Raw genomic sequence first — 25,878 nt, forward strand, 5'->3', positions numbered from 1 at the left:
TAGAAGTTTTGTTTTTTTTTTAAATATATCTTTATTGATTTTAGAGAAGAAGGGAGAGGGAGAAGGAGAGGGAGAGAGAGGTAGAAACATCAATGATGAGAGAGAATCTGGTTGGTTGCCTCCTGCACGTCCCCCAATGGGGATCAAGCCCACAACTGGGGCATGTGCCCTGACCAGGAATTGAACTGTGATCTCCTGGTTCATAGGTCAACGCTCAACACTGAGCCATGCCGGTTGGGCTATAAGTTTCTTAATAAAATAAATATGGTAGTTCTTCCCTTATCCACAGGGAAAATGTGTTCCAAGACCACCAGTGGATGCTGAAACTATGGATAGTATCAAACCCTATATTTGGTATTAAGTGACTAATGGTCAGATAGCATATACAACAAGGATATACTGGATATATCCTCATGAGTGAATGGAGTGGGACCCCTCAAGATTTCATCATGCTATCAGGATAGCACACAATTTAAAACTAATTAATTGTTTATTTCTGGAATTTTCCATTTAATATTTTTGGGCTGCCAGTAAATGAAACCACAGAAAGCAAAACTGTGGATCATGAGGGACTACTATACACAAGAAATATATTCAGCATATAAGGCTAACCAGTGGTCACAGACAACAGGGGGGTGGGGGAATGCATGGGGAGGGGTTTGGGATGGGAATGGTGGGATGAGGACAAATATATGATACCTTAATCAATAAAGAAATTTTTAAAAAAAGAAATACAGCCGAGACCGGTTTGGCTCAGTGGATAGAGTGTCGGCCTGCGGACTTGGGGGTCCCAGGTTCGATTCCGGTCAAGGGCATGTACCTTGGTTGCGGGCACATCCCCAGTGGGGGGTGTGCAGGAGGCAGCTGATCGATGTTATATAGAAAGATTTATATATAATCTGTGGTATACCCAAACAATGGAGATCCACTCAGCAATAAAAAGAAATGAACTACTGATAAATGCACTAGTATGAATGAATCTCAAAATAATTATGCTGAGTGAAAGAAGCCAGGTTAAAAATAGATGCAAGCCGTAGCTGGTTTGGCTCAGTGGATAGAGCGTTGGCCTGTGGACTGAAGGGTCCCAGGTTCAATTCTGGCCAAGGGCACATGCCCGGGTTGTGGGCTCGATCCCCAGTAGGGGGCGTGCAGGAGGCAGCTGATCAATGATTCTCATCATTGATGTTTCTATCTCTCCCTCTCCCTCCCTCTCTGAAATCAATAAATATGTATATTTTTAATTAAAAAAATAAAATAAAAATAGATGTATACTGTATCATTTCATTTATACAAAATTCTAGTAAATATAGGCTAATCTATAGTAATAGAAGAAAGAACAGTGGTGGCTTGGGGACAGGTTTGGGGAAGGGGTAGGTGAGAGTAATAGGTTACAAAGGGACAGGAGGAAGTTTTGAAGGGTGATGTTTATGTTTATTATCTTGATTGTGGTGGTGGTTCCAAGGGTGTACACATATGTAAAAATCTATCAAATTGTACATTTTAAATGTGTGTACTTTATTTTATGCCATTTACACCCCCAGTACAGCTATAAAAACACTCAAAAATGTAAACTGAGCCCAGCCAGCTTGGCTCAGTGGTTGAGCATTGACCTATGAACCAGGAGGTCTACGGTTTGATTCCCGGTCAGGGTACATGCCTGGGTTGCAGGCTTGGTCCCCAGTGGGGGACGTGCAGAAGGCAGTCAATCAATGATTCTCTGTCATCATTGATGTTTCTATCTATCGCTCCCTTTCCCTTCCTCTCTGAAATCAATAAAAAATATTTTAAAAATTATCAAATTTTCTCCTTTTTAAAAAAATATATATTTTATTGATTTTTTACAGAGAGGAAGGAAGAGGGATAGAGAGTTAGAAACATCAATGAGAGAGAAACATCGATTAGCTGCCTCCTGCACACTCCCTACTGGGTATGTGCCTGAAACCAAGGTACATGCCCTTCACCGGAATCGAACCTGGGACCCTTGAGTCCGCAGGCTGATGCTCTACCCACTGAAGCAAACCAGTTAGGGCCAAATTTTCTCCTTTTTAAAAAAAGGAAACTGATAAGTAAAAATATTAATAAACTAGAGGCCTGGTGTATGAAAATTCATGCACTGGAGGGGGTGTTCCCTCAGCCCGCCTGCCCCCTCTCACAGTCCTGGAGCCCTCAGGGGTGGGAGGCGAACCGGCGATCAGGGGAAGGTGATGCCCCCATCACACCTCTGCTGCTGCCACTGCCGGCAGCGCAAGCCTCAACCTGGCCCTGGTTACCTGAGCCTCGGGCGGCCTGGTTACCTGTGCCTTGGGCTGGCCCTGGGCGGCTGGGCAGCCGCCATCCAAGGCTTGCCTGCACCTTGGGCATTGGCTGGGCAGTCACCATCCGAAGCTTGCCTGTGCCTCGGGCCAGCCCTGGGCAGCTGGGGGGCTGAGGGGATTGGGGGATTCTGGAGGCAGGTGCACAGAGCGGCCAGACCTGCCTGGGGGCAGGCCCGGCTGTGCCGCATGCCTGCCATCCCGGCGGGGCTGAGGGGACTGGGTGCCGCCATCTTGTGGCTGTGGGAGTCGCCATCTTTGAGGGCATGGCAGTCAATTAGCATATTCCCTCCTTATTGGCTGTGGGTGCCACCATCTTTGTGAGGGCATGACAGTCAATTTGCATATTCCCTCTTTATTAGATAGGCTATAAAAATGTTAGATACAGACACAACTCTACTTACCAGTCCTTTCCCCTCCTACACAGATATAACCACATTACTGACATTGTTATGTATAATTTCTGTGTGTTTTTATACTTTTATAACAAATATTTATAAACTATCCTACCTAATAAAATAGTAATATGCAAATTGAACGCACCTTCGCTACGCCCAAGCCACGCCCACCAGCCAATCAGGGCGAGTATGCAAATTACCCAACAAAGATGGCGGTTAATTTGCATACACGGAGGGAGGGAGGAGTGAAGACTGAAGACTACTTAGAAGGAAGAGGGAGGAAAAGCGGAAAGCAAGGTGGCTGCCAGAGGGAAAGCCCGGGCGAGGCGGAGTGGGGCGGGGCGGAGCGGGGCGGGCGGCAGTGGCGCGTGAGTGCAGGCGCGGAGGCCAACAGCGGCAGCAGCGGCAGCGCACGCGGCCGCAGCGGCTGCTTGCAGGATTCTTCCTGCAAATGGGCTACTAGTATACACTATAAATTATACATATTGTTTAACATATTTTATAGTTATAAATAGCACCATATTGTATATATCCTTTTTTAAATTTATTTGAGAGAGAGAGAGAAGCATTGATGTGAGAAAGAAACATTAACCAGTTGCTTCCTGCAGATGCCACAACCAGGGATTGAACCCACAGCCTGAGTATGTGCCGTGACCAGGAATCGAGCCTGGCACCTTTTGGTGTATGGGACGACACTCCAACCAACTCAGCCACACCAGCCAGAGCTTATGTAACCTACTTTTTTTTGTTCAAAATTACTTTTTTGAGATTTGTTCATGTTTTTGAGACTTTTCCATAAATGTAAATGTAATTAATTCCTTTTAACTGTGTACAGTAGTCCATTTTTGCACTGAGAGTTTTCAACAGTGTTGCAATGAACATTGTGTATATGTCTCCTTAAGTATAAATACTTCTCTAGAAAGACTTCTCCAAGTGAAATTACTAGGTAGTGGAGCACAGTTGACTCTCCATATCCACGAGTTTCACATCCAAAATTATTCAGAAAAGGCCTGGGCAGTGTGGCTCAGTTGGTTGAGCATTGTCCTGTGCACCAAAGGATCGCCAATTCCCTTCCCCATCAGTGCACATGCCCAGTTTGTGGGTTCTGTCCCAGGTTGTAGTGCCTGCAGGAGGCAGCCAATCGATGTTTCTCTCTCTCTCTCTGTCTCTCTCTCCCCTTCCCTTCCTCTCTCTCTTTCAAAATAAATAAATAAATAAAATTTAAAAAGTCAATTAAAAAGAAAAATGTATTCAGAAAAAGTGTTCCAGAAAGTTCCAAAAGACATTACACTGAATCCCCATGAATAATGTGTAGACATACCTTACTGTAACTTATATGCACATACTATACCATCCTATCTAATAAAAGAGTAATATGCAAATTGACCGTCACTCCAACACACAAGATGACTGCCCCCATGTGGACACAAGATGGCTGCCACAAGATGGCCAGCAGGGGAGGGCAGTTGGGAGGGACCAGACTTGCAAGGGAGGGCAGTTGGGGGTGATCAGGCCAGCAGGGGAGAGCAGTTGGGAGGGACCAGGCCTGCAGGGGAGGGAAGTTGGGGGTGACCGGGCCTGCAGGGAAGGGCAGTTGTGAGGGACCCAGGCCTGCAGGGGAGAGAAGTTGGGGTGACCAGGCCTGCAGGGGAGGGCAGTTGGGGGCAGGACCAGACCAGCAGGGGAGAGCAGTTAGGGGCGATGAGGCTGGCAGGGGAGGGTTAGGGGTGACTGGGACAGCAGGGGAGGGCAGTTGAGGGGGACCAGGCCTGCAGGGTAGGGCAGTTGGGGGGGACCAGGCCGGTAGGGGAGGGCAGTTAGGGGCAATCGGGCTGGCAGGGGAGTGGTTAGGGGGTGACCAGGCTGTCAGGCAGAAGTGGTTAGGGGCAATCAGGAAGGCAGGCAGGCGAGCAGTTGGGAGCCAGCAGTCCTGGATTGTGAGAGGGATGTCCCAATTTGGAGAGGGTGCAGGCTGGGCTGAGGGACACACACACACACACACACACACACACACACACACACACACACCTGTGCATGAATTTCGTGCACTGGGCCTCTAGTTTTATATAAAGGACTTGAGCATCAGCATATTTTGAAATCTGCAGGGATCCTGGGACCAATCAGCTCCAGAAAATGAGGAATGACTGTAATATGTATCTTTAGCTTTATGACGTATTGTCAAATTGTTCTCCAAAGTAGCTGTTCCAAACATTCCCACTAGCTTTATCTTTGCTAACACTTACTACACTTACTAGTTCTCATCTGCCAAATGGTATGAAATGGGATCTCATTATTTTAATTTCCACTTCCTTAATTACTAAAGAGATTGGGCATCTTTTATATGCTTATTATCTGTCTGAGTTTCTTCCTCTATGAATTCCCCTTCTTATCCTTTGCACAGCCTTTTTTTCCTATTATGTTGTTTGTACTTTATTACTGATTTCTATGAGTTTCTTATAAATTCTACACACTAATCTTTTATGTAGATTGCATATATTTTCTAGTCAGTGACTTGTCTCTTCACTTTGTTTATGGTATCTTTCGATATATAGGATTTCAGTATTCTCAGTCTTTTCCTTTATAGGTATGCTTTCTTAATTTTGTTTAGCAATTCTTCCCTATCCTGTTGTCATAAAAATATTCTCCCACATTTTTTTTTTCTAAAGTAAATTCTGGCTCTGTTACTAACTAGCTATGTAATCTTAGGCAAGTTTCTTAATCTTCCTGGGCCTCAGAGTTCTCATCTGTAAAATGGGGGTGGTAATAATGTCTACTTCATAGAGTTGTTCTTAGAATTATTCATCTGGATCAGGCAGGGACCAAAGGAAAGAGATGTCACTCTTAGGATGATCTGAGATGGTTTATTTACAAAGATATAGTTGGGTAGAGGGAAAGCACAAGGGATAGTATAATATCCTGAGGGTAATAACAGCAAAGAAGCTATGGCCAAGGGAGGAGGAGGATTGGCAGTAGAGTGATCTTAGATCCAGGGACGGGGTAAACCTGAGGCAATTTGGCAGGGAGCAATAAATGCTCCAACTTCACTGTCCTTTTTTCCTCCAAACTTCTACTGGGGTTCTGGATAGGCTGAAGCCAGAGGGCAAAGAAGTCCACTGAGGTTGTCCATACTGGATACTGGGAAGAAGGGGGAGAGTGAATCTGGAGGAGCAAATGAAAGATATTTGCCATACATTCAACCAGAATTTATTGAGTGCCAACATGATCCAGGTACTGTTCTAGGCACTGAAGATGCAACAATGAACACAGTGGACTAAGTCCTTGACTTTATGAGCTTACATTCTAATGGGAAGAAACAAACAATAATATTAGTAAATATAACATGTTAGGTAGTGATGAGTGCTAGTAAAAATAAATAAATAAAGCAAGCCCTAACCAGTTTGCTCAATGGTTAGAGCATCCGTCCTCGGACTAAAGGGTCCTGGGTTCTATTCTAGTCAAGGACAGTACTTCTGTTGCAGGCTCAACCAATCAATGTGTCTCACATCGATGTTTCTCTCTCTCTGTCTCCCCCCTCCCTTCTACTCCCTCTAAAAAGAAAATTAATGGAAAAATATCCTCAAATGAGGATTAAAAAAAACAAACAAAAAAAGGAAGCAAGATGAGGGTAGAGTGATGGGGCATGAGGTGTAGAGTGGTCAGGAGAGCATGTCAGAGGAGATGCCATTTGAGCAATGATTTGAAGGAAATAAGAGAATGAGCCATGTGTATACCTAATAGAAAAATGCAAAGGTTTTGAAATAGGACCATGCTTGGCAGTCTGAGAAAGGAGGTATCTATACTAATAAAAGGGTAATATGCTAATTAGACCAGACGTCTTCCGGACGACCATCCAGACATCCTTCCCGACAAAGCTGGGCCTGGGCAAAGCCGCCTGCCCATGGTCCTGGGCGCCAGTGCCTGCAGCTGTGGCCCAGGAGAGGGAGAAAAGCCACTCGGCCCGCAGCTGTGGCTGGCCCGGGTGAAGCCGGCCTGGGCCCCGGGTGCTTGTGGCTGGCCAGGGGGAGGGAAGCCTGGGTCCCGGGTGCCTGCGGCTGGCTGGAGGAGGGAATCCTGGGTCCTGGGTGCAGGGCCGAGGCAGAGGTGGTTAGGGGTGATCAGGCAGGCAGGCAGGTGAGTGGTTAGGAGCCAGCAGTCCCGGATTGTGAGAGGCAGTCAGACATCCCCCCAGGGATCCCGGATTGGAGAGGGTGCAGGCTGGGCTGAGGGACTACCCCCCCCCTGCTCCTCCCTCCCCCCGTGCATGAATTTCATGCACTGGGCCTCTAGTTAGAAAATAATAAGTGAGGGGAGAGGAGTGGCTTACATCAGGGTGGTAGTAACGAAGGCGGTGATGAGTTGTGGGATCCTGGATATATTTTGAAGGTTGAGGATTTGCTGCCTCTACAGGATTTGCTGATGTGGGATGTTTCAGAAAGATAGACATCAAGGACAATTCTAAAGGATTTGGCTGAAAAAACAATTAGAAGGAGTGAAATAAGCAAAAACGATGTAGTAAGAACCCCTGAAAATCCACTTCCATAAAAGAAAGGAGAACATTGGCAAAATTGTCAGGATCAACCTTTTAAAATGTTCAGAAGTTAATCAAAGATTTGCAATAATGAAGAGAGTATGTATGCAAGAAAAAGGACTGAGCCAGGCTGGTGTGGCTCAGTGGTTGAGTGTCAACCTATGAACCAGGAGGTCATAGTTCGAATCCCAGTTGGGGCACATGCTCGCATTGTGGGCTCAATCCCCAATAGGGGGCATGCAGGAGGCAGCCAATCAATGATTTTCATCATTGATGTTTCTATCTTTTCCTCTCCCTTCCTCTCTCCGAAATCAATAAAAAAAGAAAGAAAAAGGACTGAATCTCAATAAGAACAATGTATTGTGTGGCATTTTAATTTTCTCCATTCCCATCTTTCCCTCTCCTCAGCTCTATGGTAATCTTGAAAACTAAAACCCCTTAATCATGATGAAAACCAGCAGCATGACAGCCACTAGAGGGAATAGATTCAGGTTGGAGCTCCTCCAAAGCCCCATTCTCAGAAAATATCATTATTTGACCTGTCTGGTGGTTCCCTGGAAGATCCTACTTGTGGCTATCTTTATTTGACCAGACACAGAGCTTGCCTCATGCAAACAGCCTTTTTCCTGAGGGCATTTCTTTAAAACAACGAGAGGCATTTTTTCAACATTGTAGCTGCCAGTGATGGTAGATAACAGTTGGGGTGAAAAACAGGTTAATAAAAGAAATTTTAAAGGAAAATATGGGGATTGTGATATCCATAAGGAGCTTTGGAATGTTCTGACATTCCTGAGAACCTAGAAGGCCATGCACATTCATAAAGACCTAAGAAGCCCTCTCACCATTGACTAAACTTGAAGCTCTGTACAAGCAGGAAGTGAAGCCTAAAGAAGAGCTATAAACTGTCAGGCTGAGTGTTTAAGGCATGTCCCAATATGTATTCAGAGTCCCTTGGCAAAGACTTATTGGTTTCAGGCATTTAAGGAAATATCTGTCCAATAATTAGCCAACCACTAGGCTAATTGAGCAGAGAGGTCAGTGGACACACATGACAATACAGAATTATTTCAGAAAAGCCATTAAATAAACAACCCTTACCAACAATAAACAGCACCAAAATTAAGCTTTAGAGAGGAAGGAGAATCTGATTTTATTCTTGCCACATTATATTATTTTAAATGTCCAGTTTTCAATAAAAATTAATGAGATATTCACTGAAACAAGAAAATATGGATCATACCCAGTAAAAAAAAAAAATAGTCAATAGAAACTGTCCCTGAAAAAGGCCAGATAATGTACTTATTAGACAAAGAGTTTGAATTAACCACTTAAAATATATTCAAAGGACTAAAAGAAACCATGTCTAGCCCTAGCTGATTTGGATCAGTGAATAGAGAGTTGGCCTGCAGACTGAAGGGTCGCGGGTTTGATTCCGGTCAAGGGCACATGCCCAGGTTGCGGGCTCAATCCCCAGTGGGGGGCATGCAGGAGGCAGCTGATTAATGATTCTCTCTCATCATTGATGTTTCTATCTCTTTCTCCTCCCTTTCTCTCTGAAACTAATAAAAATAAAATATTAAAAAAATAAACCATGTCTAAAGAACTACATGAAAGAGAATAATGTCTGACTAAATAGAGAAATATTTCTCTCTCACATTTATGTTTCTCATTCTCTCTCCTCCTTCCTCTCTCTAAAAAAATAATAATAATAATAATAAAATCAATAACAAAAAATGAACAGAGCCTCAGAGACCTGTGATATGCCCTCAAGTGTACCACAAAAAGAGAAAAGAAAGATAAAGAAAGAATATTTGAAGAAATATGGCTAAAATTCCCCAAATTTGATGAAAAACATGAATCTACATATTCAAGAAGAAGAAATTCAAACAGATCACACTTACACACATCATAACCTCACTGTCAAATGACAAAGAGTGAATCATGAAAGAGAAGTTATTTATCACTAGAGGCCCGATGCACAAAATTTGTGCATGGGTATGGTTCCTAGGCCTGGCCAGCGATGAGGGCCGATCTGTGGGGGAACTGGCGGGGCGATTGGGGTGAGGGGAGGGCGCCCGCTGGCACCCGCCTTGGCTGGCCTGGGGCCTGCGGGCTGGGGGTAGATCCTGCATTGAGCGTCTGCCCCCTGGTGGTCAGTGCACATCATAGCAACTGGTAGTTCCACTGGCCATTCCACCGTTTGGTTGATTTGCATATTAGGCTTTTATTATATAGGATGGGTGAGGTATCCTCAATGATTTCTCATTAGAAACCATGGAGGCCAGGAGCAGTATGGTGACACATTCAAAGTATTGATTGAAGAAAAAGATTGTCAACCAAAAATTCCATGTCCAGCAAAGCTATTCTTCAAAAATGAAGGCAAGCCCAGCCAGCGTTGCTCAGTGGTTGAGCATTGGCCTATGAACCAGGGGGTCATGGTTCGATTCCTGGTCAGGGCACATGCCTGGGGTGTGGACACAATCCCCAGTGCGGGGCATGTAGGAGGCAGCCGATCCATGTTTCTCTCTCATCATTGTTTCTCTCTCTATCCTTCTACCTTCCTCTCTCTAAAATCAATAAACATATGTTTGTTTGTTTTTAAATGAAGGCAAAATCAAGACATTCCCAGATAAACAAAATTAGAAAGAATTTATCACTAACTAACCTGCCCTACAAGAAATACTAAAAAAAGTCCTTCAGGCTGATATAAAAGAACACCAGACAGTAACTATAATCCATATAAACAAATAAAGAACACCAAAAAAGGTACCTACGTAGGTAAATATAGAAGAGAATACAAATGTAATTTTTGTTTGTAACTCTCTTTTTCTCCTAATGTATGTATAAGGACAATTGTATAAAAAATAATTATAAATTTATGTTGATGGGCATGCAATGTAGAAAGATGTAATATGTATGACAATAACAGCATAAAAGATGAAGGAAATAAAGTTGTATAGGAATAAGGCTTTTTTATGCTATTGAAATTAAGTTGGTATTAATGCAAACTAGATTAACAAAACAAAAAAAGAAAAGAAAAAAATTATCTCACAAACAGGTGTTGCCAGTGTTGTGCACTCTTGGTGGGATTGCAAATTGGTGCAGCAAAACAGTATGGAGATTCCTCAGAAAATTAAAATTAGAAATAAAACTACAATATGACCCAGCAATCCCACTTCTGATTATTTATCCAAAGAAATCCAAAACACTAATGTTCATTGAAGCATGCTTTACAATAGCAAAGATATGGAAGCAGCCTAAGTGTCCATCAATAGATTATTAGATAAAGATTTGGTAAAGCCCTAACCATTTGGCTCAATAGTTAGAGCCTCATCCAGAGGACTGATGGTGCAGGTTTGATTCCAGCCAAGGGCACATACCTTGATTGCAGGCTTGATCCTCTCTCTCTCATCGATGTTTTTTCTCTCTCGGTCTCTCCCCTCCCACTTTCTCTAAAAATCAATGAAAAAAAATCCTTGGGTGAGGATTTACCAAAAAAAAAAAAAAAAAAAAAAAGATGTGGTACATATATGCAACAAAATATTACTCGGCCATGAAAAAAGAATGAAATCTTACCATTTGCAACAACATGGACGGATCTAGAGGGTATTGTGTTAAGTGAAATAAGCCAGTGAGAGAAAAACAAATACCACATGATTTCACTTATATGTGAAAAACAGTAAGTGAACAAACAAAACAGAAACAAACTCATAGAAACAGAGAATAAACTGATGGTTGCCAGACGGGAGGAGGGTTGCAGGACTGGGTGAAAAAGGAGAAGGGATTAAAAAGTACAAATTGGCAGTTACAAAATAGTCACAGGATGTAAAGTACAGCATAGCTGATACTGTCAAAAGTATTTTAATAATTATGTATGGTATCAGGTGGTTATTAGACTTATGGGGGATCACTTTGTAAGTTACATAAATGTCTAACCACTATGCTGTACACTTGAAACTAATATATTGAATGTCAACTGCAATTGAAAAAAGCTATATAAATCTTAGAAAAAAACATACCGTTAGGTGTAAATCTTTGAATTAGGCTGTGGTTTCTTAGCTACGGCACCAACAATACAAAGGAGAAAAGATAAATTAGATCTTTTTTTTTTTAATAAATTATATTATTATTATTTTTTATATATATTTTATTGATTTTTCACAGAGAGGAAGGGAAAGGGATAGAGAGCCAGAAACATCGATGAGAGAGAGACATAGACCAGCTGCCTCCTGCACATCCCCCACCGGGAGATGTGCCCGCAACCAATGTACATGCCCTTGACCGGAATCGAACCTGGGACCTTCCAGTCCGCAGACCGACGCTCTATCCATTGAGCCAAACCGGTTTCGGCGATAAATTGGATCTTACCAAAATTAAAAATGTTTGTGTTTGGAAATACTTTGCCAGAAAGTAAAAAGACAACTAACAGAATAGGAGAAAACAGATACAAATCATATATCTGTTAAGAGTCCAGTATCTAGAATATATAAAGTACTCTTACAACTCAATAATAGAAATATAAGTAACCCAGTTACAAAGTGAGCAAAGTAATCGAAAGGTGTATAAATGGCCAATAAGCACATGAAGTGATGTACAACATTATTAGTCATTAGGGAAACGTAAATTAAAACCACTGCCCTAGCCGGTTTGGCTCAGTAAATAGAGTGTCAGAGCTTGACCATCGATTCTGGTCAAGGGCATATACCTCAGTTGTAAGCTCCATCCCTAGCACTGGCCTTGGTCGGGCACTGCAGGAGGCAACCAATATATGTGTCTCTTTACATCGATGCTTCTCTCTCTTTCTCTCTCTGTCTCTCCCCCTCCCTTCCACTCTCTCTAAAAATCAATGGGAAAATATCCTCAGGTGAGGAGTAACAAAAATAAATGAATGAATGAATGAAAATAAATAAAATAAAAGTTACCAGCTCAAATAAAGAACTAAAAAATTCAACAAAACAAGCAACTCAATAAAACATGGGGGAAATTAAAAAGAAAAAAAAAACACACTAAGATACCATTTCACATCCACTTGAATGGCTAAAATCAGAAAGATGGACAATAACGGTGTTGGTGTGAGGATGTGGAGAAATTGGAACCTTCTAACATTGCTAGTAGTATCGTAAAATGATGCAGTTGCTTTGAGAAGCAGTTTGGCAGTTTCTCAAAAAGTTAAACATAAACTTACCATATGACTCAGCAATTCCATTCCTCAGTATATACCATGAGAATTGAAAACAATGTCTATATAAAAACTTGTACATGGATGTTCAAAGCAACATTATTCATAATAGCCCCAAAGTGGGAACAATCCAAATGTCCATCAACTGAGGCCCAATATTCATGCACTTGGAGGAGGGGGGGGTCCCTCAGCCAGGCCTGCACCCTCTTGCAGTCTGGGACCCCTTGCTCCTTACTGCTTGGTTCGCTGCTCCTTAATACTGCCACCACTGTGCACCAGCTGTGAGCCCAGCTTCTGGCTGAGCATCTGCTCCTCCTGTGGGAGCGCACTGACCACCAGGGGGCAGATCCTGCGTTGAGTGTCTGCCCCTGGTGGTCAGTGCGCATCATAGTGACCGGTCATTCCGGTTGTTCCACCATAAAGGTCGCTTAGGCTTTTATTATATAGACTAGAGGCCCGGTGCATGAAATTTGTGCATGGAGTGGGGTGTGACCCTCAGCCCAGCCTCCACCCTCTCCAATTTGGGACCCCTTGAGGGATGTCTGACTGTTTAAACAGGCAGTCGGACATCCCTCTCACAATCCAGGACTGCTGGCTCCCAACCGCTCGCCTGCCTGCCTGCCTGATTGTCCCTAACCGCTTCTGCCTGCCAGCCTGATCACTCCCTAACCACTCCCCTGCCAGCCTGATCGACGCCTAACTGCTCTCCTGCTGGCCCAAATGCCCCTAACTGCCCTCCCCTGTAGGCCTGGTTGCCCCCAACTGCCCTCTCCTGCTGGCCTGGTCACCCCTAACTTCCCTCCCTTGTCAGCCTGGTCGCCCCTAACTGCCCTCCCCTGCTGGCCCGATTGCCCCCAACTGCCCTCCCCTGCAGGCCTGGTTGCCCCCAACTGCCCTCTCCTGCAGGCCTGATCCCCCCCAACTGCCCTCCCCTGCAGGCTTGGTTGCTCCCAACTGCCCTCCCCTGTAGGCCTGGTCCCCCCACAACTGCCCTCCCCTGAAGGCCTGGTCCCCCACAACTGCACTCTCCTGCAGGCCTGGATTCCCCTCAACAGTCCTCCCCTGCAGGCCTGGTCACCCACAACTGCCCTCCCCTGCAGGCCTGGGTCCCCCGCAACTGCCTTCCCCTGCAGGCTTGGTCCCCCACAACTGCCCTCCCCTGCAGGCCTGGGTCCCCTCCAACTGCCCTCCCCTGCTGACCTGATTGCCCACAACTGCCCTCCCCTGCTGGCCATCTTGTGGTGGCCATCTTGTGACCACATGGGGGTGGCGATCTTTGACCACATGGGGGCAGCCATCTTGTGTTGGAGTGATGGTCAATTTGCATATCACCTTTTTATTATATAGGATGTCTATAACAGACAAATCCACAGAGATAGAAAGTAGACTTGTGGTTGTTAGGAATTGGTGGGGAGTAAATGGAGAGTGACTACTTGTGAGTATGGGGTTTCTTTTGGGAGAGATATTCTGGATTTAGATATTGATTATAGTTTCATAACTATGTGAATATACTAAAAATCAATGAATGATCCACTTTTAAAAGGTACATTTTATTTTATGTAAATTATATCTCAATTTAAAAAATATAGCTGGAACAATGGAGGTACCTTTTACTAAGATAGGGAAGACTAGGGAACTGTCACATATGGAAGAGAGAGGAAGAATTTGTTTGGAAATAGTAAATTGGAAATACTGATTAGACATCCAAGTGGATTTATTAAGTAGGCAGTTGGAGATATTAGTCTGAAGTTTAGGGGACAGATATGGGTTGGAGATATAAATTTGGAAAAATTAATTAATACCTATAAAACAGAATGCTGCCTGGAGCAAAGTAGGATCTATGAACGTTAGCTATTATATTTATTTTGTATGTGTAGAGTAATAGCCATTATTCTTTTTTAATATATTTTATTGATTTTTTGCAGAGAGGAAGGGAGAGAAAGAGGGACAGAGAGCTAGAAACATCGATGAGAGAGAAACATCGACCAGCTGCCTCCTGCACACCCCCCACCGGGGATGCGCCCGCAACCAATGCACATGCCCTTGACCGGAATCGAACCTGGGACCCTTCAGTCCGCAGACCAACGCTCTATTCACTGAGCCAAACCGGTCTCGGCTAATAGCCATTATTCTAACACAACTGTAGAATCCCTTCCTCTCTGATTTGTAATGCCACCTCTGTTATATACAAATCTCCCATTTAGATTGAAAATTATATTTTCTATAATTGCATTATTTTTAGTAGTAATTGTTTTATGGGAGAGTAGATTGGAAGCTAAGACTCCTCTCAACTTTTCTTAGTTCACTTTATAAGAATATAAATGATTCTATGCTTCTGTGTCACCTTTGCTACCTAGAGAGAAATTACCTGGATTCTTTCTACCTTTCAGAGGGTGCTATGAGGATAGATGAGATCCTAGGCAGGAAGTTCAGAAAGCTGAGTAATACAAAGCTGCAGAAAGGAAGAGAGATTCCATAGGCCAGTGGTTGGCAAACTGTGGCTCGCAAGCCACATGCGGGCTCTTTGGCCCCTTGAGTTTTTAGCAAAGGCCAGCTTAGGAGTACCCTAATTAAGTTAATAACAATGTACCTACTTATATACTTTAAGTTTAAAAAATTTGGCTCTCAAAAGAAATTTCAATCATTGTACTGTTGATATTTGGCTCTGTTGACTAATGAGTTTGCCGACCACTGGCATATGGCATAAGCAATATTTAAATCAACTTTCCTTATAATTATAAATATTTTTAAAGTTTTATTTTAATTTGTGGTAAAAAAAATACACAACAACATAAAAATTATCATCTCGGTAACCATATGAGAATAATTTTAATACAGTCTTTGCATGTGATGTCTCACCCAAAATCTCCCCAAGGCTGTCTCCTCATGGTTCAATTCCAAACTCCTGGTTCAAACGTTACTTCAAAGAGGCCTTCTCTCAACACCAGGAGTTAAGTTGCTTCCCCACTCCTGGTCTCTTTCTGTCTCATTACTCTGAAACACTCTCCACTAACTGAAATATTTGTGTTCTTTAAATATATGTTTTTATTTGCGGGGGGTTGGGGGGGGGGGGGGTAGAGAAACATTGATTGTTTGCTTCCATGCATCCCAATAGGGGATTGAACCTGTGTATATGTGACCCTTCAGTGCACAAAAGGATGCTCCAACCAACTGAGCCACACCAGGAAGGACTTAAGCATTTGTGTTTATTGGCTTATTAACTGTCTCTTCCTTGCCACTAAAATATAAAATATACCAGAGCAGGAACCTGGTCTGTCAGGCTCTTCTCCCCATGCCTAGAACATATGACCTGTTATGTATTTGTTATAATAGTTGCTGAATAATAACCATAGTGCTTTTTAATTCTCAAGCAGTTTCAAATATATTATCTCATTCGATCATTACAACTCTTTGAGCAAAATGGGAATGCTAACTCAATTGTAAAGAAACTCAAGAGATGCACCTCAGCCAAAGGCAGAGGGCTAAATGAGATAGGCTCGTTGTGCTGGGGGCTTGCTTTTTTCAATATATTCACTCAAGTTCTAGGGCTAAGGGTATTTTAAACTTCCTTGCCATTGAGGAAGTGATGACCCTGGAGGATAGGGGGAACAACATGCACATGTTTTAAAAGTTGCCAGTTCCTGCAGTTGAACCCTTCCCACTGCCCCCCCCCCCTCCCCCAGCAGATTGTGGCCACAGTGATGCTACTCTACGTGCAAAGAAGAAAATGCAACTAACGACTCGACTGTTTGGAACCCCGAATCCCTTGCTTCCCCACCCCTGCCTCAGGTTTTTCCTCCACTTTTTTCTTTTTAACAGCTTTATTCAGGTATAATCTTGTTTCGTTTTTTAAAATGCGTTCCTTTGGGATAATCTCATTCCCTAAATATTTACTTCACATTTTGGATCTCCACTACTACAGGCACCTGTAAGGATTCCTTTTTCTTTTCCTTTTCCCCTACGTTTCGTAACCGGACACGTGTGATCTGTGTGTCCCGAACTCGTTCAGCCTCGCTCCCCAGACCTGCCCACTGAAAGTCTGGCCCCTACAGTTTCCCGGAGCCCCGCCCCTCGGCCCCTTTCCAACTCAGGCCCTACGGATCTCGCCCTTCCTCCAACCCCCCCGCCCCCCCATATCTCGCGAGAGATGAGCGCGCCTGGCCGGACGAGAGGAAAGTATCAGCTCCGCTGAGGGGGGGAAGAAGGAGCTGGAGACAGATTGTGGGACCGAGCGCGGGCGGGCGGGAGGCGACGGAGCTGCCAGCGGGTGAGTCCTGTTAACATAAACTAGCCCATGATGTGACGAGAGTCTCTCCTTCAACTCTGATCAGTCCCAGTCTCTCAGGCCGGGGTCTCCCCTCCTAGGCTGTGTTGGACGGGGGCGCTGAGGCGGTGGCCGGGCCCTGTCTGAGGAAGAGGGTGGGGCATGGGCTAACGCTGACCAATAAGAGAAAAGGGAGCTAAGATTGGCGGCGATAAGCACTAATGGGAGATCGTCTTTACCTTGCGGAGTGCCGCCCCTCTTTCCCTCCTCCCGCCTCCTTCCTTTAGGGGGGGGAAGGCGGGGCCAGAGGCCTGAAGTGTGGGGAGAACTTGGGGGTAAGTAGCCCCGGGGGGCACAGGGCGTGGCAAGAAGTGGGGAGTTGAATCCTGAGGGAATGGAAGTGTAGTAGTGTAGCCTAAGGGAAGGATCGTGGAATTGGGGTGGAATGGGAGAAAGGGGAGGGGTGCTAAACTGGCTTCTGAAAGAGTGGGGTTGGGGACTTGGCATTGGAAGAAGCTGGAGGTAATAGGCAGAAGGTAGGGATGAGTAGGTGAAAACATGGCAGTAAGTGAGCCTGGAAAGATAGATAGGGTTTAGTCATCGGAAATGAGAATCATGGCATTTCGATTGAATTATAAAGAAGAATATCAGGGACATGGTATCAGGAAAAGTATAGATTTGGAAAAAATTAAGTGAATGAGTTTAGGAAGACTTACATAGTGGTGGGCTTGGTTGCCAAAAGACTTCACTTTGAGAAGAGTATGGGGGACTGCAGAGGTGAAAGGGGGGTGTTTGAAAAGGAGACGGCTGACATATACAGGTTTTGAATGTAGGTATCAGAAAAATCTTGGGTACGGTTTTAGGGCTTTTGGTGGATATGACATCCAGTCTGGTGATCAGCCTGCAAGAACGCTGGATAGGGGTTGAGAAGGAGAAAAAACACACACACTTTCATCACTTCTACTCTGATTTCCTTTTTCCCTCTCTAACTTTTCCCACATTTAATCTCTTCCTAACTCGGGGATGGGGGCCTGGGACGGAAGCAGTCCAAGTTGGAGTCCCAGAAGGAGTTATATGTTGCTCGAATTGCTTGTTTATGTTCTCTGACGAGGGTGTTTACTACCCAGAGCACCTCCTACCCAAATTCCCATTTAGCTACTTTCCTAACTTTAAAAAGTTTGTTTTCTGCTTAGTGGGTGTTTTAGTATCTCTGAAGGTTGTGTCATAAGTGAAGGTTTGTGGGAGTGTGCACAGTTTTGTCGGCAAGCCCACTTGATTCCTGTGTTTAAAAACTTCGCAATAGTGTAAGTAATTTCTGTAGAGGCATCAGCCTTTATAGGTTTTCTACGCACAGAGAAATATACTAAACTGAAGTGTGTTTTGTTAAATGTGTCTTACCTACTCACATTCTTTAAGAGTTATTAAATGGGTGGTTGTAGTTTTAATTAGCTTATGTTATATATTTTTAAATGGTGTAAATAAAATGGACACATATTTCAGGAAAGTGAAAAATTTCAGTTTTTTTCCTTGGTGTCCAGACTCAGAAGCTAAATATATGTCATTATATCTTAGGGCAAGGGTTGTGGAAATCAAACACAATTTGTACTTAAACATGGAGGATGTAAAGTAAGTGGAGGCTATTACGAAATGTAACATGTCTGTAAGGAAAGAAACTGAAAAAAAGTTTGGCAGCTATACTAAGTAGTTTTACCAGTTCTTAATTCTGTACAGAATAATGACAATCCTTTGCTCTTTGTTTGATAGTTGTGTATTATTTAATGATGAATTGGACTAATATAGCCAATTAATAACTTCTTTATTATTACATATATTTATCTTTTAGATCCCTTCTCTTCTCCTTTTACTTTAAAAAAAAATCTTTTTATTGATTTCAGCGAGGAGAGAGTTAGAAATATCAGTGATGAGAGAGAATCATTGATTGGCTGCCTCCTGCATGGCTCCTACCGGGGATTGAGCCCACAACCTGGGCATGTGCCCTTGACTGGAATTGAACCTGGGACTTTTCAGTCCGAAGGCCTACGCTCTATCCACTGAGCCAAACCAGCTAGGGCGTCTCCTCCTTTTACTTTTGAGAAGCAAATTAATAGCTGAAATATTGTTAAAGCTGTTACGTGAAGAGAAACCAGAGTATGTTGCTTTGTATTAACCTTCGGTTTTCAGCTACCATTTGAAGCTTTTTCTCTTGGCCAGGAAGTTGCCCATACGGCACACTGAGACCAATTGATTACTGATCTTTAGCGTTACTTAACTGAATTTGGTTCCAGTATTTCACATTCAGAACATTACTATTGGACTTTCAGACATTTTCACAGTTTGCCTGACGATAGCACACAAAAATAATCCAACAAAATAGCAAAGCCCCTTGTTTTAGTCTTCTGTCCTAGAATTTGTGATGGCTTTGACTTGGGCACTGTTAAATGCAAGATTTGTTTTTCCCCATTTCCCATTAGTGTTAGCAGAAAGTTAGAGTGCTCATCTTTAAATTTGTGAATCAAAGGTACCATCCCATGATAGTTTCCGTGTTGTAATTAGTAAGCATTCTTGTTTATTATGGATTTTAAATATTAATGGATATCATTACTGTATCTCCTTTCTTTTTTCCTCTCCCTGCTTTCAACCCAAAATGGAAATCATTTTTTTTTTTTTTTAAACAAATTCTTAAGCTACTACTTTGCCTCAAGTAAAGTCCCTGGCTCTGTCTGAACACAGCTGCTCTGAAGTTCTCACAAGTTACTGTTTTGTACATGTCAAGACTGAGTTTTTCCTGGGCTGCAGTAGGAGGGAGTCAAAAGGAGGGAGTTACAGCAGCCTCCTATCCACGTCTGATAAGGAGGAGCCTTCTCCTTGGGAGGAAGTTTTGGGTGGAGCAAATAGCACTGCCATATAAATATCTAATAAAGACAACTCTCTTTGTGGGACTAGTTGGCAGGCTGGAGTATAATTGTCCCTTATTCCTTGATAAACTAAAGTTAAGGTGCAGATGTTTCTTTAAGGAAAAAATGCAGTATTCATTTAAAAAGAAGCATTAATTTCTTTTGTGTTGGTTTCTCTGAAAATGGTACTGATTTTAGAGTTCATGAAAAGTTTTCCATTTCTTTAGAAACATGTGAAAGAAAGCAGTTTTAAGTTTCTCATTTTTCAACGTTGCCTTCCTTCCTCTTAACAGGCTTATTTTGGGATCAAGTATATTCATGAAATGTGAAAAGGCATCATATTTGGAATCCCTGAAGCATAGTCTTTTACCTTCCGAATGCTATAAGACAAAGATCCTCACTTCACAGATTCCCTGTTCCATTTTGGAACTCTACTTTTAGAACATTCTGTACATTGTGCTGAAGCTCTTTAATTCTGCCATCTCAAGCTACAATAAACAAACCTAATTCCTTGTCAACATGGTAGTCCTTCAAATATTTGATGACAGTTATGTCTTTTAAGGCTTCTATTCCTTAAATGACATTTTTAATAAAGTTCAGGTTCCTCATCAACTTAGTTGCCTAATTTTTTAGGGCTTCTTGTCTAGATCTGAATATAAACATCTCAGATATCTGATCAATAAAAGTACAGGGGAGAGTGTCCTCTTTTTAAAATTGTACTCTATATCTCTATTTTTAAAGCCTAAGATCACATTAATTTGTGTAATTGATTTTAAAAAATATATATATTTTTTATTGATTTCAGAGAGGAAGGGAGAGGGAGAAAGAGATAGAAACATCAATGATGAGAGAGAATCATTGATTGGCTGCCTTCTGCATGCCCCCTACTGGGGATCGAGCCAGCAACCTGGGCATGTGCTCTGACCTGGAATCAAACTGCGACCTCCTGGTTCATAGGTCGATGCTCAACTACTGAACCACGCCACCTGCCTGGGTGATTGATTTTTTTTGTAACTGATTTTTTAAATGTAATTTAAGACTTTACGTTGATCCCAGTAACTGTCATCTCATTGGTTTTGGTTTATTGTTTTAGCTTGATAATGTTATTTCGCCTCTTGGGCATTCCTCATATTTTTGTATTGATAGATAAATGTGATAAACATGACTCCTATGGTGTGTGTTTTCTTAATTTATTTTTTATTGTTGACAGTATTACAGATGTCCTAACACCTAAGTTTTTGTTTTAGGTGACTGGTAAAATATATAAAGGTGAAGCAATGCTTTAACATCATACTATCATTAGGTTGATATTAATCTATTAATCAATCTTTTGGATAAAATTCATTTATGAATCCACCTACTGTTTTATCATCTAACCTATATTTCTTATGAAGTATGCAGAGTTTCCCTGTTGTAATCTAAAAGTAATCTAAAAATATTCTATTTCTGGGCATATACCTGAGTTCCTTGGCTAGAGACCCTGTTAAAAAAAGAAAATGAAGTTAGACATTAGTTACTATTTTTCCATCTTATGCTAATGTTTATAGATCACTGCATTACTTGCCATTTGTTTAAAGCCATCTTCTTAATAATTCATTTTATAATTTTCTTGGTAAACAATATTTCATCAGTCTATAATTTTTGGACTCTACCTTCCCTGCTCCCTATTTTTTTCAAGTATGTTTAACCCCATTTCAAAGACTTCTAGTCCTGCTTCCTTTTTTTTAAATTATTATTTTATTGATTTTTTACAGAGAGGAAGGGAGAGGGATAGAAAGCTAGAAACATCGACCAGCTGACTCCTGCACATCCCCCACTGGGGATGTGCCTGCAACCAATGTACATGTCCTTGACCGGAATCAAACCTGGGACCCTTCGTTCCGCAGACTGATGCTCTATCCACTGAGCCAAACTGGTTTCGGCCTGCTTCCTTTTTTTGTTTAAATTAATATAGAATGATTAACAGTGTATCTTTTGTATGCTTTTTGTCATCAGATGAAATTCTGTTGTAGAAACTATTTTAGGACAAAATGCTATTCCCTGAACATTTTAAGTTACATATTAAAACCTTTTGCACTCGGATGTCGAGTGTGACTCGACACGGTTAGCATTAGAATAAAGGAATCGAGAAAAAAGCAAGCGAGTGCAAAGGGTTAAAGAATTAAACTATTGTCCACATAACAATTGTATTATAGTTTTCCATAATGTTGACATCTCCAATTTAGACCTAACTTTTCATTTTTTGTTTGGAATAAAAACTTGTACCACCTGTAAAAAATACACATATACACACATGTAATTGCCATTTATAATTATAATTTACTAGAGGCCCGTTGCACAAAGATTCGTGCAATAGGCCTTCCTTCCCCTGGCTGCCGGCACCAGTTTTCCTCCGGCACCCGGGATCCAGGCCTTCGCTTCAGCTGCAGTGGAGAAGCCAAGCCTCTTTAGTCTTCAGTCTCCGCTCCACGCCTGCGTATGCAAATTAACCCGCCATCTTTGTTGGGTTAATTTGCATATTTGCTCCTGATTGGCTGGTGGGTGTCATGGAGGTATGGTCAATTCACATATTTCTCTTTTATTGGTGTGGTGGTCTGTATTTGTCACTCTATGTGCTGTAGGTGAAATGGTACTACAAATAAGATAGTACATCAGAAGACATCTCTAGGGACTAAGACTTTATGTTGGCAGCCAACAACTTTTCTATGTGTTAATTTTAAACCTGATAGTTGAATTTATGTTTGAGCAATTCAGCTGATAAATGCATTGTTAAAGCACCTTCCTCTTTGGGGGCTTTAATTTTTACTTTCGTCTTTAGAAAATTGCAAATTGTGAGTGTAAATGTTCATGTGGAATAAAGTAACATGCTGTTAGGGAATGCTTTACATTTTATTTTGATACCTTCTATCCATCTGAGATTGTTCAGTTATGAATTCTCCTGGAAAAGTAGAGGGATGGACATGATGACCTCTCAAGGTCCTTTCCAGTCCAAACATTCATAAATAGAGCTCATCTCAGGGAACTTACTATTGAAGAATCAGGAAGAAAAATGGACTGTAAAGAAAAGAAAATTAAAATGGTTCTACTGACCCAGTGGGAATGGATAAACAAAAAGTAAGGAACATAAATAGTAATAAATAATAACTCTTAAGCCAAAAAAAAAAATCAACACCACCAACAACAAATATTTTGCATTGGACATTTCATGTCTTCAAATATTTTATCATGACATTTTCTCTTCAGAATTTCCCTGGTGGACACTTTCTGTTAAAAGAGTGTTGTTTTTCTGTTAAATCATAGTATTTGGCTTCCTTTTCTTCACTTGTTTGTCCTTTTGTTTAGAAACTTTTAAAATCTGAATATACTCACTGTCTGTATGTAATGAAGCAAAATTCAGTTCAGTTTGAAAGTAAAGATACTGTATGGCTTCTTTGGAAAGGAAGGATGAAGTGTTACAATTCAGGAAAGGTTGTATGAAAAGATAAATTTAACTAATTTCTAAAACTTTGTAGGCAGACATCTAGGAAAGAGTCCCAACTAAACCAAAGGTGAGTTACTGCATTAGTCTTATGCGGAATATAAGGACACTTATTAGGAAACAAAACTCATTACAAACACATGAATTAACTTTGTTAGTTTTTTTTCATCTTTGGGTAATTTTAATCCTAAGTATTCTCATACATTTCAAACCCAACTGTGCAAATAGTTTCTCTTTTCTATTCAATACTGCACTTATCCTTAGTAAATATCAATTTATGAAAGTAACAGGAAGCAATATTTAGCTTAAAAAGTCACTTTTGAGCTTGTGGCTTGGGCCTCAGTGGGAACAGTACTGTTTCATCATAGTCCTACCTCCTCAAAAAAATCCAACTTGCTTTCTTTGAGTAGAATTACTCTTACTAATATCTTATTATATGATATAGTGCTTCTTTCTGACATAGTGGACAAAGGAATCTTATATGCTAAATTAGCCAAATTTTATTTGGGGGTTAAAATTCATACAGTAGAAAAATTACTTTTTTTTTTCAGATTAAAAATAGAGCATAACCATTCTTTTTGAAACAGGAATAAGCCTAACTATATTATAAAAAGAGGATGATTTCTTGAATATAACATATAATTGCTATAAATGATTCGTGTTGGCATCAACTTTCTTGCCACTAGTATTTATTTAAGCTTTATCAAACTTGAGTAACACTATGTTGGTTTTCTTTAGCATGGTATTTCTGGTACTAACATGTCTCTTCTAGCGCTATTTTCTTTTTTATATTTTTAAATTTATTTTAGAGAGAAAGAGAGGGGAAAAAAACGTTGATGTGAGAAACATCGATCTGCTGCCTCCTGCATCCCTCCCCTATTGGGGATCAAACCCACAACCCAGGCATCTGCTCTCACCAGGAATGAAACTGGTGACCTTTTTTTTTTTGGTGCATGGGACAATGTTCAACCAAATGAGCCACATCATCCAGGGCTAGCACCATTTTCTTTCTTTTTGTTTAAGTTTTTTTTTGTTGCTGTTAATCCTCACCCAAGGATATATTTTCCATTTATTTTTAGAGAGAGTGGAAGGAAGGGAGTGGGGGGAGAGAGTGTGATAGAGAAACATTGATGTGAGAGAGAGACACACACATCCATTGGTTACCTCTTACACGTGCCCTGACTGGGCCAGGGATTGAACTTGCAAACCAGGTACATGCCCTTGATTGGGAATTGAACCCATGACCCTTTGGTGTGTGGGCCGAAGCTCTAACCAGTGAGCCACACTGGCCAGGGCTTAAAAAAAAAATTTTGGTCAAGCAGTAGTTTGCTAATATTTATGCATCTGTGTTTGGGACTGTTGAAAGTTAATCAGTGAGCATTGGAATACCCAAAATAGATCACTGTGTTGCCAGTATGTGGGCAGTCTTAGAAAAGATTTTGTTAAATTGATTTTAGAGAGAGAGGAAGGGAAAGGGAGAGAAACATTGATATGAGAGAGAAGCATCAATCAGCTGCCTCCTGCACACTCCCTACTGGGGATCCAGCCCACAACCTGGGCTTGTGCCCTGACCAAGAATTGAATCAGCAACCTTTTGGTGCATGGATGACACCCAACCAACTGAGCCACACTGACCAGGGCAAGTCCATGAAGATTTCTAACCTATCCTTAAAGATTAGTATTTTAAGGTTGATTAGTATTCGTTTATTGCTTTAGGGACCCTACTTTATCTGAAAATGAATAGGAAAAAACTGAAACCCAACATTAGATTTTGACAGCTTACCAATATCCAGGAATTTTTCTGTTTTTAAAATGCATATTGAGGCCAAACATAGGTATAATAATGTTCTCTATTTATTTCTAACTCTGCTTCCTGCTATCACTTTAGCAAGTGGTTGTTTCTTTGTTTTTGCTTTATTAACTTTTCTGAGGATAGTTCAAAAATAGTTCCTTGAATCCTCCAAAAGCCTAGAGAGATAAAAACTTCTACTCAAGTAGTTGGCTTGTATGAAGCTGCTTCCAGAGATAGGTTCTAAACTTTGGCCATGTGTTGCCTATGACTCAGCCTAATTCTCACTTCCATCTGCTTTTTGTCATTTGCTACAAAACTATTTGGTCTAGTTAATCTGGGTCCTTTCTTTGAAACCTGTTCCTGCATGTCTGAGCCTGAAATTCAAAATTAATTTCAACCTGCTCTTTGATTGATCAATCCAGGGTGGTACTCTACTGTTTATGTATTTCTTAAAGTAGTGGGTTTCCAACTGCTTTTGGTTTTAGAATCCACTCTTTTTTCTTCTTCAAAATTAATTGAGGACTCAAAAGAATTTTTGTTTACCTTGGTTATATCTATTGATATTTAGTATATCAGAAATTAAAATGGAGCCGAAACCGGTTTGGCTCAGTGGATAGAGCGTCGGCCTGCGGACTGAAGGGTCCCAGGTTCGATTCTGGTCAAGGGCATGTACATTGGTTGCGGGCATATCCCTGGTGGGGAGTGTGCAGGAGGCAGCTGATTGGTGTTTCTCTCTCATCGATGTTTCTAGCTCTCTATCCCTCTTCTTTCCTCTCTGTAAAAAAATCAATAAAATATATATTTTTTTAAATGGAAAAATTTTAAAAATAGATATTTTAAAATAACAACATAAATAACAATAGTTTCCAAAAGATTTTTTTTAAATATATGTTTTTATTGATTTCAGAGAGGAAGGGAGAGAGAGAGAGAAACACCCATGATGAGAGAGAATCACGAATCAGCTGCCTTCTGCATGCCCCACACTGGGGATTGAGCCCACAACCCAGGCATGTGCCCCTGACCGGGAATCAAA

General features: G+C 41.7%; 1 protein-coding gene across 4 annotated transcripts in view; it reads left to right on the forward strand.

Moving 5' to 3' along the window:
* The first annotated feature begins 16,589 nt into the window (after positions 1–16,589).
* The window catches only part of LOC103285352 (cyclic AMP-dependent transcription factor ATF-7), a 106,975-nt gene continuing 97,686 nt past the window's right edge, over positions 16,590–25,878 (forward strand). For 2 of the 4 annotated variants that reach the window (XM_028144478.2, XM_008140772.3), the window contains exon 1: positions 16,597–16,684. The gene's annotated coding sequence lies outside the window, so the exon portion shown is untranslated. Of the gene's footprint in view, positions 16,685–16,958; positions 17,017–25,878 lie in introns of those variants that run through there. The other 2 variants (XM_054719000.1, XM_028144479.2) reach the window with 2 other exon arrangements.

The sequence above is a fragment of the Eptesicus fuscus genome, chromosome 7, assembly GCF_027574615.1.
Source record: "Eptesicus fuscus isolate TK198812 chromosome 7, DD_ASM_mEF_20220401, whole genome shotgun sequence".
NCBI lineage: Eukaryota > Metazoa > Chordata > Mammalia > Chiroptera > Vespertilionidae > Eptesicus > Eptesicus fuscus.